General features: G+C 32.1%; 1 long non-coding RNA gene across 10 annotated transcripts; it reads left to right on the forward strand.

Annotated features, from left to right (window-relative positions):
- Window positions 1–280: 280 nt before the first annotated feature.
- LOC110715381 lies at window positions 281–6,386 on the forward strand. Of its 10 annotated transcripts, none has more exons than XR_002510300.1 (5): window positions 301–723; window positions 3,099–3,161; window positions 4,396–4,465; window positions 4,825–5,953; window positions 6,057–6,386. It is a non-coding gene; the product is annotated as an uncharacterized LOC110715381 (long non-coding RNA). The 10 variants fall into 10 exon arrangements; XR_002510304.1 differs by having other exon boundaries at window positions 319–723; window positions 5,394–5,953; XR_002510302.1 differs by having other exon boundaries at window positions 281–723; window positions 3,099–5,495; window positions 5,634–5,953.
- The last annotated feature ends 5,235 nt before the right edge of the window (window positions 6,387–11,621 follow it).

Below are 11,621 nucleotides of genomic sequence, written 5' to 3' on the forward strand. Positions count from 1 at the left end.
AAAAAAAAAAAAGAAAAAAAAAATAAGACCCTTATTTAACATTAATTTGTGAAGTACAGCTCATCATTTGCACATACGCAAAACAAAGGAAGTTGAAGAGCATAGAATTATATGGCATAGAAAAATACATCATAGGAAATAATCTGCTCATCATTGTAACTTGGTATATTATTTTAGTTTGTATTTACTTTTTTAATGGAGTTTTATAATGCTAATAACATTAATAATGCTCTCACTTGCTCCAATAATTGCTCTTAAAACTATGTATAAACATATCTCTTCCAATAATTGTTACTATCTTTAAAATATGATTTTTTATGAAATACTATTTCCATCAAACAAACAAAGTCTAAAAGAAAAACATAGTGAGTATTATTACGGAGTAGCTCCTCCACTATAAAAGGGCCTTCCTCCTCACCTCTTTTTCATCATCAAAAACACTTATTAAAAATAAAGAAAAGAAAAGAAAAGAAAGGAAGAATGGTTTCGAAGGTGATAAGTGTGTTAGTTTTGGTAGCAATAATGATGGTTGCTACAAATGCTGAACCCATGCAAAATACTGATTATCTCTCAGAAATCATAATCAAAGAAATTGTTGCTCATAATAATATTAACAATCCTCTCCATTGCATGAAGCAAGGGGAACCTTGTAAATTATTCAATCACTGTTGTACCGGTTTCTGCTTCCCTGGTCCTGCTATTGGAGTGTGCAGTTGATAAAAGGTATCTGCTTTCCTGTCCCTTTTGGAATGTGCGGTTAATGCCCAACTATCTATCTATCTGTTAATTGTGTGAGACTCGGATCTATCTCCGAGTCTCTAGCTCGTTATGTTATCAATACTATTATTATTTGCTACTCGTACTATATATGTAATGTGAATTATGGATTTAATTAGCTTCATCATTTATCTATGAGAAGCTTTATTATTTCCCTATCAATAAATAAAAATCAAGTGTATTGTTTGTTTCTTATTTTAGAAGCCCATTGTTTTTCCGTGGTGGTCAATGGTGGAGCTCCGGCATTGACTATCACGTGTTAGTCACGTGACTTTTTTTTTTAAAAACAAAAAAAATCCCCAAATTTCCCTCCTTTCCCGACCTAACTCTTTCATTGGTTAGGTGGGGAAAGGAGGGAAATTTGGGTTTTTTTTTTAAAAAAAAAAAAGTCACGTGACTAACGCGTGATAGTCAACGTCGGAGCTTCGGCATTGACCACCATGTAAGGTCGCAAGCTCACCCAAGTACCCCTTATAAACAAAATGCAACTTAAAAGGTCCTTTTTCACAAGTTTTAACTTAAAAGGTCATTTTTTAAAAAGTCGACCACTTAAAAGGTCCCTTTTCACAATTTTCTCTAAATTAAATTATTATTACTGCTTGGAATATTATTGCAAGGAAGACCTTTACTATCAAATCATATAACTAATATATAACAGAAGGTTTTGTGCGTGGCTGGCCACACGGCTAACACACGACAAAAGTAACCCCACCGACCTAGTATCCCCTCCGACCAAGTACCCCCTCCAACCTAGTAACCCCTAACTGACTCAGTAACCCCTAACTAAGTAATCTCTGACCGGACCTAGTAATCCCTGACCGGACCAAACCAAACCAAACCAAGTAACCCCTGACCGGATCTAGTACCCCTTGATCAAATCTAGTAACCCCTCGTTCACCAACAATTCATTTTCGTACCCTTTAACTTCTGAACTTATTAATCTAGTCTATAACTAAACTATGACAAGTGAACGTATCTACTATTTCACATCTACAATTTATTTCGAAGAAACCACCTTAATATAAAAAAAAGAAAAAGATAAACACTACTAGTAGTCAGTAATTGCAAAATTCAATCTGAATTTGCATTTAAAATACATGCAATTATGTGGATTGATGATTTGATGAATGCATAACTATTACAATAATCCCAAAAACAACAGTAAAATTCAACAAAATTGACAAAGACAAAGACGGCGACGATGGAGATGAAGACGACGGCAACATCAGAGAAATCAATAACAAATTGGAATAAAATTGATAAATTTGTACTTGTAACTATTGAAATTTGAGGGAAAGGTTAGGTTTGGAGCTTCGAGGAGATCTGAGTTGGTTTGGAGCTTCAACGACGAAGAAGACGAAGACGACGACGATGGAGTCGATGCTCCGACCATTGACGATTAGAGGGAGAAAGTTAGAGAGGAAAAAAATGAGAAGAGAGGAGAGGAAAGGGACAGAGGAGAGAGAAAATTAAAAATTTGTGATTGGCCACACGGTGTGGCCAACCACATATGAAAGTTCACTAGTAGAAAAATGTACATTTGCGCCGCCATATTTGCGTCACTCATTCTAAGGAGCGAAGCAAATGTTTATTTTTACCATCCTGTTAAGTTATTTGCGTCGCGTGTTATTCAAGAAGCGACGCAAAACTCAAGTGCATTTCAGCTTTCTCTCATTTGCGTCGCTCTTATTTATTAAAGCGACGCAATTAATAAACTTATTTGCGTCACTCATTTGTTAACAAGCGACGCAAATAAGTGATTAAGTAATTTGCGTCACGCTTTTACTACATGAGCGACGCATATGAGCTGTTTACAATATCATAAACAAGGTTATTTGCGTCGCTTTTTTATAATAAAGTGACGCAAATAACTCTTTTGGCTTTAGGTTTTCTGCGTTTTTTTACCTTAGTTTTTCATCACATACGCCTACATTCACTAAACAAAAAGAAAAAAAAACAAGAGTTCTTCAATTCCAGTGAATTGCTACAACAAAACACCCACAAATTCGTCTCTGAAATCCAACAAATTAGGCCAAAAAACTGCGATTCCCAGCAAATTTAACATCTAAATTAAAATTGCAGTCAAGTTGAAGCAAATCCGAGAAATTTCGAGCAAAAATTTAGACCAAAAACCCTAAGAAATTCGATTCCTTAAACCCAGAAAAATTGATTGTTTCCGACCAAAAATCCCCCATTTCGAGCAAAAATCAACTCAAAAGCATACGAATTCGAACCCAGAAACCCCAAAAAATTCCTTTTTTAAGATTCATCTGATTTGTGCTTTCTGGAATCCTGATTCGTGTTTTTCTTTGGCGTCCTAGAAATTTTGAGCGAAATTCTGACGGTAACTACAGTAATTCAACTGGAAAGTTCTGGATTTACAGGTATAAACTCAACTATTTCTGGAATTTTACCTGAATTTCTTAAATTGAGTTAAATTAATTAATTAGCTTTAAAACTTCAATGATGTTTTTTATATGTGTTTTTTTTAATATTGATTACTCGGTCTATGAAGTATTTTCTGGATTGTAATATTTTACTTGTTTGGGTAAGATTAATAAATATGGTGAATGAAGCCACATCCAATATACATTATAACACATTCTCTGTGGATAACATACATTCATGGAAATTCTTATATAAAGCATAGGACTACTATTGAGATTTTGTTAAAGAGCAAAGTTGCATATGAAGTGTTGTAGTGGTGCAGAAGATATATGAACAGAGAAGATAGAAAAACGCGATACGGGAGTGACAGTCAGACAGTCCATTCGTGATGCATAATTGCATTCTTATAGAAATGTGTATGGGTTCTGAAATTTGTGATCAGTGTTAATTATATTTCCCATATTTATGATAATGTTACACTCCAAATTACACCAAAAAAAAAATATTTTACTTGTTTTTTCAATGTGAATAATATTTAAAAGTAAGTGATATTTAATAAAATAAAATAAATAAATAAAAAATCTAGGTGAAGTCATTTAGAAGTAAAATTGAAGTTTCTGTCTATCTGAATTGACTGCTTTTTAGTTCTAGCATTTTTACATTTACTCCCTTTGTCCGGATGATCAGATTTGGTTGTCATGACTTATGAGCATATAGTCCAATTACGCTATCAACATGACTATTAATTTGGTGATTGGAGTCGGTGAGTATTGGATAATTGTTTTCTTTTTGTTCGCATCGGAGAAGTATGGAAAATCTCATGTGAAGTATGTTTGGGTTTATCTATGGCACCGATCTCGAATACTGCATAGGGAGACAATAGACGATTACGGAGTGATATTTCTTATGATTGATTTGGCTTCTTGTGCCGCGTTACGTGGCAACACATGATGTTTGTCAAACTAAGTACACCAGTCAAATATTTTGTTTACAATATACAGAAAACTTATGATCCATATTGAATTTCAGATTATTTTAAGTTGGACTATGATATCCAGATCATTTGGCGAATATGTTTGTTTATATATGTGTTTTTTGGGACTCGCTGATGCATGTCCAATGGTTTTATAAAATTTGAATTTTATAATATATATTGCGAGTTCACTTCAAGTTCAATTTTCTGTGGTGATACTATGAAATCTTGTTGCCTGACCATTGTAATTGTATTAGCTTTGCTGTGCTCTTGATTGAAAAGACAGATGAAGAAGGGCAATTACAAGTATTATTAGCTGCACTTGAGGTAAAATACTAAAATCCTCTGGTTCCTTTCAACTGCCCTTTGTATTAAGTTTCTGTCTTATGTGTTGATGCAATTAAAACTATAGCAATCTTATAATGCTTGCTCAGATTCAACTGTTCAATGGGATCATTTTGCATTTATGTTTGAGAATGTAGGAATATATTAATAAATTTTGATTGAATACAGTGGCCAACAATTACTAAATCTATTTGGAAAACTTAAAAGATAATTTAAAATCGAGGAGTATTTGCGATGCTAATGGATTGAGCTTACAAATTGTTTAAGTATAATAATGCAGAAGTGCTACTTTTATAGTTTTATTTGCTGGGTAAAAAGTTTGATTTATTCTCTGGTTGTAGATTGCTGAAGCAGAGAGTATTGATCTAGATTCAAAATTTCGTGCCCTGGTTGCTAATGGATCATTGCTATGTTGTCTTCTTATATCTGTTGTGTTATGAGAATGCCACAACCCACTGGGTAATGTCAAGAGATACTTTCAAGTATAAAGAGGTTGTTTTTAACTTTGATGGCAATAAAACATTAGCTTTGCAGCTGTTATAAGGTTGTTAATTCATTGGACTGAAAATTTCACATACTTTAGGCGACAAAAAGGTACTTCCCATCCGTTGGACCTAGCTAAGGTGACCTTCAATCAGTCATCAAGTTAAAAAAACTATAAATCAATATCCCATCCATTAAACAACCACCTTGTTCAACCCTAAATTAAAAAAAAAAAATTCAAAATAACAACTAGCATTTATTTCACATGGCAGATTAAGTTGGACCTAGCATTTAACACTCGTTTCAGGTCTTCAAGTTTTACACCATGATTGGCTAATAAGCAATGCCGAATAACAACTTTTATGTCACATGGTAGATTAAGTTGAATTAACTATGTTGGTTTAATATATGTAATTTTTTATGGCAGATTCTTAATTATGCGGAAGTGAATTCCACAAGTTGCTCGAGGTTCTGGTTGTGGACAAACGATTAAGGCGGTAGTACGCATATGAGATTGTCTTCACTTGTGGTATATATATCTGAACCATTCTTTGCAATATTAACCAATTTGTTCTAGTTAATTGGTATAATGATTGTGAATTGTATGAGATTTTTAATTGTGATATAATTGATTGGAATTGCAATAATACTTGCATCATTGGCTTAGATACCCGTTCAGGGCTTACTCATTAGGAGTAAGTCTTGAATAGTCCCCGGTTTCAAATGTGTAGTGCTTTTCGAAGTTTTAAGGCATTAAGTGGACAATCTAGGGGAAGTAAATTGACACGGCATTTGGGACAGGTTACCTTAATTTCTTACCCTAACTTTTAGTTTCTTAATAATTGAAGTATAGCAATTTAATTCAACTTACAAATATATTACATGTAGTGTCCTCAACAATTGGGTGGACGTGAGTGTGGCTACTACGTCATGCGTTATATGTACAAAATACTTGAACATTACCATAGCAGTGAAGATCTTATTCTGGTATGAGTTGTCAAATATTTCATTTTTGTTTGATAAATACAATTTGATGTTAGCTACAATCTTGAATTAAAACTTTCCTCTTGTATATTTGTTGTGTTGATAGGATTTTTCAAGAAGTACACCGTACACCGAGGAGGAGATAAATGAGATCCGAGATATTTGGGCAGAGTATTTTATATGTAATGTTGAACTTTAAATTTACCACTTAGCGCATGTTTGACTCTTGTTTTGGATTATAGGCTTGAAATGAAGTAATTTGGTTAATTGGTGTTGGGATGATGAGTATAATGTCTATGATATTGAGATGTAAATTATTGGACAGGTTGTTAATATAATGCCGTCATTCCCAATTTTATGGGTAGGCCAAATTACAAAGGAGACTCTGCCGAAATTTACATTTGCATTATTCAATAATATTGCATTTTAATTTCAATTATATTAGCGTTAGCATATTACTTTATACCTAGGAAAACAGGTACTACAAAAATATACAAGGCAATTATTATATTATAATTAAAAAAAAAATTCACCTCATTTGCGTCACTCATTAAACAAACAAGTGACGCAAATACAACAATTTTGTATTGTCTACTCAGTCATTTGCGTCACTCCTATATAAACAAGTGACGCAAATAACAAAACATAAGTTTATTGGAAGAGTTATTTGCGTCGCATGTTTATAAAGGAGCGACGCAAATAACGAAAAAGTTTATCTTAAGAGTCATTTGCGTCGCTTGTTAATAAATGAGCGACGCAAATAACTAAAAATATTTATCAGAAAAGTCATTTGCGTCGCTCTTTTATAAACAAGTGACACAAATAACAAAAAATAAGTTTATTTGAAGAGTTATTTGCGTCGCTTCTTTATAAAAGAGTGACGCAAATAACAAAAAATAAGTTTATCAGAAGAGTTATTTGCGTCGCTCCTTTATTAAAGAGTGACGCAAATAACAAAAAATAAGGTTATAAGAAGAGTCATTTGCGTCGCTTATTTATAAAGGAGCGACGCAAATGACAAAAAATAAGTTTATCAAAAAAGTCATTTGCGTCACTCGTTTATAAAGGAGCGACGCAAATGACTCTTATTTGCGTCGCGCCTAGGAGCGACGCAAATGACTTAAAAGTCATTTGCGTCGCGAGCAGTTGCGTCGCTCATAGATGCGACGCAAATACACTATAAATGAGCGACGCAAATAAGCCTTTTTCTACTAGTGGTTGATGAATATAAAAGCTAAACTTTTAGCCAGACCACGAGACAGCGACACTTGACGTTCCAACTTTTTTCCAAGTGTTGCGTCACGTTGAATAGATTTATATAAACTTCAATATGTAGGATTAAAAAATTTAGTTTAGAATTCTATTTTCAATAAAATTTGGATAGAATTTTAAAATAAATTTGTTAGTTTAGAGTTTTATTTTCAATAAAATACTAATATTTCATATGTACAAACTGAATTATAATTTTATCCAAAAAATAATTAGATTATAACTCTCAATAGGCTTAGAACAATTTTTTTTATTTAATTTATTTTTGCTGCTTTTTAGGATTTTTAAATATTTCATGCTTGTTATGAAATATTTGTGGATATCCATTATCCTCCTTTGTATCATTCCGGAACAATCTAGATCTAGGGTTTATATTCTTATCCATTCAAACCCTAATATATTGTATTTATATATACCCCATTATATGGAATAGAAATACACTGATATATTCTCTATCAATCTCTCTTATATTTCTCTCTATTTTATAATACGTTATCAGCACCATATGTGTAAGTCATATGTAATTATGACTCTTATAAAGATATAATTTGATAATACCTTTTATTTCTTTAGTATATACTACCAAAAAGATTAATATGATATAATAACTTGATATAATTAATTAATGTCTACACTCCTCAAAATACTGTAGCTAAAATATGGAGCTGTTTTTGAAGTGATCAATTTGCAAATTATATCTTCTGCACTAGTAAAGGTATGTCCAATATAATTACGGATTTAATAGTAATGCCAAATAATTATTTCCTATAATTTATAATAAATTTGAGTTTGATAAATGATAACATATATTGCTTTAAAGTGCTAAATGGTACGACTCTCAATTTATTGTACCTTATTGTATTAATGCATTATTTGTATTGTGTATGGTATGCATACATACATTTTTTTTTATTGTGTCAAATCTCGATTAACTTGACATTGAAAGCGAATTTAGAATTATGAATCAATGTTAATTTTGTTTACTTATGTTTTCAAAGATTAGTGTTAATTTGGCTAGTATAGTTGAGTGGATCGAATAAGGTATGTTTTGATTAAAGCTCGAACTGATTATGTCATGTCTTATTTTTACCTTCCCTTTCTGAAAAATGTAGATGGGTTGGTATATATTCTCGTACATATGGACTTGAAGTTCCTTAATTAATTAAATATATAGAAAAAAGTGTGTTATGAGTTCAAGTAATTAAACATGACATTGTGAGAAACTATACATAATCAACGTTTTATTATGCCCATAAATATAAGAGGTTTTGTTTTTTTTTTAAGATGAATGTAATTGGGCATGAGAAACATGATAAGTGTTCTATAAGTATAATTTTATATAAGCATGTTTTTGCTAAAAGGAACATGTTACTTGATACATGACATTGCCAAATTAATTTATGGCTTAAAAGTTGCAAGGATTTTAAAAGGTTGTTGGATTGATTCATTCCATACCCCCCTTATGCAAGGATTAGGGGGAGATTGTATGTAACCCTTGCATATAAATAATAAAATATATTGATGGTCAGTTTGATACATACAATAACTTAAATATCAACGATTTATTTAATAAAAGTGACCACATGTTCATTAAATATTTTGAAATGATACCATCTTGAAGATGGATATAAACAAATGACATTTATCATATACTAGTTGTAAATGCTCTAATTTAAAATTGATGTCCTAAGAGTACAACATCAGCGTGATAAATCAATAGGTTCTAAAGATAATTAAGTATCTTTGAAAAGGAAAGGGGTCACTATTGACAATGACAAATTTGAGGAAGTGGTAAATATCATTACATTTCTAGAAGAAATCACTTTTAGTAAAGTTCATATGTTTCAAGAGTATGAAATATCTAACAAGATTAACATGTATCAAGTTTATAGTTTAAACTCCAGTAGAGTATGAGTAATTATTGGATAAAATATTAATTGATTGTCTTTCCAATTGTATAAAGAAACACATGTTTGTGTTCTAAAATCACATCACATTCATGGCCATGCATATAGTAAGTTTAATAAAGTGATCACTAGTGTTGAAAACTGACTAGAGTTCAAATTTAGAGAAGTGATTGGATGTGATAATTAAATTAGGCCATCCGGGTTTAATAATAATTACCCGTAATGAAAACCTGAAGTTTCTTTTGATAATGTGCTGACGCTTTCTCAATGTTAAATATATAAAATGAATTGAATGGCAAGTCGTAATATTGAGATTGAGTTATATTTGGATTGTAAGTTATAATAATTTGTATTGATGAAAATTTTAAGATTTAATATATTTTGATTTTTTTTTATATATAAAGGAGTAATGGCTGATAAAGGAGTAATGGCTGACCAGAAGTTCACCAAAATAACTTATATATTATTGTCAACTATCAAGTGTTCAGAAGCTCACCAAATACACTATTTAAGTCTTTAACGATCCAGAAGATCATCACCTACTAGAATTACGAGCAAGTGTTTTATGCTTGTATAACAATTATTTTGATTGGGGCTATTATATGTCAGCACATATTAAATTGGAGAAGAAAGAAAAACGTACAACTGCACAACATATGTCTCCCCATTGACATTGATCTCCAGAAGAGAAAATATTATTGAAAATTTAATAATAAATACACATGAAATATAAAGTTAATGAATAAATGATTCTTCATCGAAATTGTTCTCCAGAAGAGATAAATTTTGATTGTGATCCTCCCAATGAAATGAATTTTAATGCAAATTTATATACTAAGTTGGTATAAAATTAGACGCCCCTATAAAAGAGATATATTACCAACTTAAGGGGAGAAGAAATAGAAAAAGTTGGGAAAATCAAAATAAATAAATAAATAAATAAAGAATATATATGATCCCTATAATGGTAGTTTGAAAAGTTATATATATGCCAACTTTTGTACATATATTATCAAGATATGTTGCACATTTATGATTTGATTTGTATTCAGTTATGACTCATGTTGCATAGCGTTGAAGATACATTTTGGTCATATTAATTATGTATATACATTGAGATAAAATCTTGCCAATTGTACTTGAATCACTACTTCTGAAGTGTAGGTTGTATATGATCGGTTCCAAAATAAAGATATGTTTAATATATATGATATTTGGCAAGATAGTGCAGTTGACACTAATAGTGTAATAGTATATAAATACCATAGTGTATGAAATACCCTAAAAGTGGTATAAATATCTGAATTATTATAATAGATGGCCTATAATGTAAGAAAAATTATACCCACTAAATACAATAAAGGAAAACTATTATTATAATAGATGGACTCCATGTTGTTTGTGCAAATAGTTTTTGTTGTTGATGTCATATTTAATGTTAAAAATGTGATGCAGATATGTTATTTCGATCGACTCCAAAAGCATACGTCGTTTATGCCTAGAGAATTCCCATTAGTGAAAGAGTGGAGACAAGATGTCGTCAAGAAACGCATTGTTGAAGAATTAGGGCTTGGGTTTGGGCTTGGCAAAGTGTTGGACAGAATTCCGAGACCAGATGTCGTGGACATCCCAATACCACAGGATCTTATTGGAGTTCAAGCCGTCGAGGGAGGTGTTTTGCATGAAGAGCAACAACTACAAAGTGGAGAAGAGGAAGACCAAGCACAACGATAATCTGGAGAAGAGGAAGAACGAGCACAACAACAATCCCAACAACAAGCCCAACAGCAACAACATCCAGGAGATAAACAGCATCAACAACAAGATCAACAGCAACAACCTAAACAGCAAAATGTCCCATCAAATCATCAAGTATATGTTCCTTTTAATTTAAATCTTTGTTCTTTTTATAGATTGTGAATGGCCCATATCAGAATACTTGTTTACATTTCAGGAATATAATGAAATGCTCCGAGAGGCAACAGAGAGGATAGCCAATGATTTTCTCAACCTATCCAATCTGTTGAGAGTAGGTGAGAGGTTCCATACAACTCCATTAGTTGAGGAGACCATAATCTACAATGTTACAGCCATGTGGTCTAAGTGTGCCGGTGCAAAATTGCCTTCTGAATTGCAATAATTCACACAAAATCAACGTGTGGAAGGAGCTTCAATTTTGAGTCAGGACACTGACTTGTTCGCTTCAGATTGGTTTGGGAATATAATTGACGATGTTGTCAAGACCGTGGTGATGAGTGACGGTGTACAACCCCAAGATGTGAATGGAAAGCAAGAAGAAATCAGGGGCATTTGGAAGACACCACAAACTGCTCTAGTGGATGAACCATCATTTGATTTACATATACACCTTGATGATGTTGAAAATGTGTCTAGCGATCCAATAATTGATATTGACAAGACCGGGTAACTAATTATTTCACATTCTTATTTTTATTTAAATTGTTGGGTTTATGTTAGAGCATGTATGTTGTTGT

Source organism: Chenopodium quinoa, unplaced genomic scaffold (assembly GCF_001683475.1).
Source record: "Chenopodium quinoa cultivar QQ74 unplaced genomic scaffold, ASM168347v1, whole genome shotgun sequence".
NCBI lineage: Eukaryota > Viridiplantae > Streptophyta > Magnoliopsida > Caryophyllales > Amaranthaceae > Chenopodium > Chenopodium quinoa.